The sequence below is a fragment of the Triticum urartu genome, unplaced genomic scaffold (genome assembly GCF_056163025.1).
Source record: "Triticum urartu cultivar PI428250 unplaced genomic scaffold, HENAU_Tu73 scaffold2, whole genome shotgun sequence".
Classification (NCBI taxonomy): domain Eukaryota; kingdom Viridiplantae; phylum Streptophyta; class Magnoliopsida; order Poales; family Poaceae; genus Triticum; species Triticum urartu.
The window spans coordinates 5904526-5906938 of NW_028260368.1; the positions used below are offsets into that span (position 1 = coordinate 5904526).

Sequence of the window (2413 nt, forward strand, 5' to 3'; positions counted from 1 at the left end):
AGATGTTAAGTGGTGAGAATATCCATAAAGGAGCCGAATGAAATCAAAATTTCATGTTCGGTTTTGAATTAGAGACGTTAAAAATAATCAACCAACGTCGACTATAACCCCTAGCCTTCCAAGCTAACGATGCGGGTTCGATTCCCGCTACCCGCTCCATTCTGTATAAAAGGAGTATTCTATTTGTCTAGACATGTTAGAGGCTTGTATTCAAGCCTTTTTTGTCCACCAGTTTCTGGTACTCCAGAGCGGAGTAGAGCAGTTTGGTAGCTCACGAGGCTCATAACCTTGAGGTCACGGGTTCGATTCCCGTCTCCGCACTTAGCAGTCTGTATAAAAGGACTATTCTATTTCTCTAGATATGTATGGTAGAGGGGCGTATCCAACCCTTTTTTATTCATTAGTTCCCGGCCCTAGAGGGCAAAATTGAGCAGTTTGCGAAGTCACTTGCCTTCAAAAAAAGAAGGCGCAAGGCCTCTCCCTACCCTGCAGAAAATAAAAATGAAACGAAAGGGACAGTCTACCTCTCCCTTCCCTTTAAAAAAAGTTTGCCCGTTGTTTGTCTCAGTTAATACCCAATTTTTGGAGCTCTGTTGGCGAGTTCTATTTCTGCCTCTGGAGCGCCCTCTTTTTTTGAGTGGGATGCAAAGGAAGGGTAAGATAGTAAGGGATACGGCACTAGACTAACACCTAATTAATACTTAATTTAATATAAGTAGTTAAACAGTTAACTAGACTAAACTTTTTATCATAGTACTTTGATAAATTAAGCGGGCGAGCGGCGGGAATCGAACCCGTATCTTCTCCTTGGCAAGGAGATATTTTACCATTGAACTACGCTCGCTACGGTATATATTTTATAGCGTATATCCGCCTGGGTCGACCTTCTATGTCTGGGTCGACCGTTTCATTTCATTTTCTATTATATTAGAGTTTTCCTTTTTTTATTATCTGTCAATGAATATTCTAATGGGAATGGAATTTCATAATACTGAAAGAGAAGAGCTAGCAATTCGGAACGCAAATTGCGTTTTAATACGTCTCACTATTCTAATTTTTTAGAAGAAATGGCCTTTATTATTTCTTTTTTATGGGGTTAATAAATATTAACCAAATTTCATTTAAGAAATGAGAGAATTCAGAATAGCTACGAGAAAGACTAGTCCAATCCATAATGATGTACCGGAAAATACAACATTTTTATTATTTGACCAACCATCAGGAGAAGCAAATACAAGGGGTACACTAATTACTAAGACTGAGGAAGTCGCAATTAATGCAAAAACAGCTAATTGGAAAGCAATAGTCATATTTCTAATCCTCCAAGCTACCATCAAATAAAGTTGACTACATATTTGATCCCTCACTTAAACCAAAATTGTAAAAAAATACAAGAAGTAGGAGGGGTTTAATCATGAATCCATTGATTCTTCTCTTTAATTCAAATTTATTACTTAAACCGCTTTTTTATTTGGATATGGGGGTGAGAAGAGATTATTTACTCTTTATTTCACAAGCGGGTATAGCGGATCCTGTATCCGTGTATACAGTATACAGAGATATATCGAAAAGGAACTTGTATCTGATATCTTTCTAGAGGCTAATAAATCTTTTTATTTTTTATATGGCTATGTTCTATTTGTAGGAGTAAAATAAGGATTAGGCTGTGGAGAGATGGCTGAGTGGTTGATAGCTCCGGTCTTGAAAACCGGTATAGTTCTAGGAACTATCGAGGGTTCGAATCCCTCTCTCTCCTTTTGCTTATTGAATACGTTTGTTTCTTTCATTTTTATTTATTTTTTTTTTCTGTCCCTTATCTTTCTTTCATAAAAAGGAATGAATGGCTCGGCTAGATGGAATAACCGAGCCAGAACAGAAAAAAAGTAGAACAGGTATAAATAAGAAAATCTTAGTTAAGAGGGTTCATGTAAAGAACAGGTTCCAAATCACGATCGATTCCCTTTTCAAAACCTGCTGCAGCAGCTCGGGCTCTTCCTGCATGCCATAAATGGCCCACAAAAAAGAAGAATCCTAGAACAAAATGAGAAGTTGATAACCAACTTCTAGGAGAGACATAATTAACTGCATTGATCTCGGTAGCTACGCCACCCACGGAATTTAAAGAGCCTAAAGGAGCGTGGGTCATATATTCTGCTGAGCGTCGTTCTTGCCAAGGTTGTATGTCTTTTTTCAACCTACTCAAGTCCAAACCGTTGGGGCCCCTTAGAGGTTCTAACCATGGAGCACGAAGGTCCCAAAAACGCATAGTTTCCCCTCCAAAGATAACCTCCCCAGTTGGGGAACGCATTAGATATTTACCTAAACCTGTGGGTCCTTGAGCGGATCCCACATTAGCTCCAAGACGCTGGTCTCTAACTAGAAAAGTAAATGCTTGAGCTTGAGAAGCTTCTGG

General features: G+C 38.8%; 2 non-coding genes across 2 annotated transcripts; one reads left to right on the forward strand and one right to left on the reverse strand.

The window, feature by feature from the left end:
* Positions 1-773: 773 nt before the first annotated feature.
* Positions 774-844, reverse strand: TRNAG-GCC (transfer RNA glycine (anticodon GCC)). Its single transcript has one exon. It is a non-coding gene; the product is annotated as a tRNA-Gly (tRNA).
* Positions 845-1668: 824 nt separating this feature from the next.
* TRNAS-UGA (transfer RNA serine (anticodon UGA)) lies at positions 1669-1756 on the forward strand. Its single transcript has one exon. It is a non-coding gene; the product is annotated as a tRNA-Ser (tRNA).
* Positions 1757-2413: the final 657 nt, after the last annotated feature.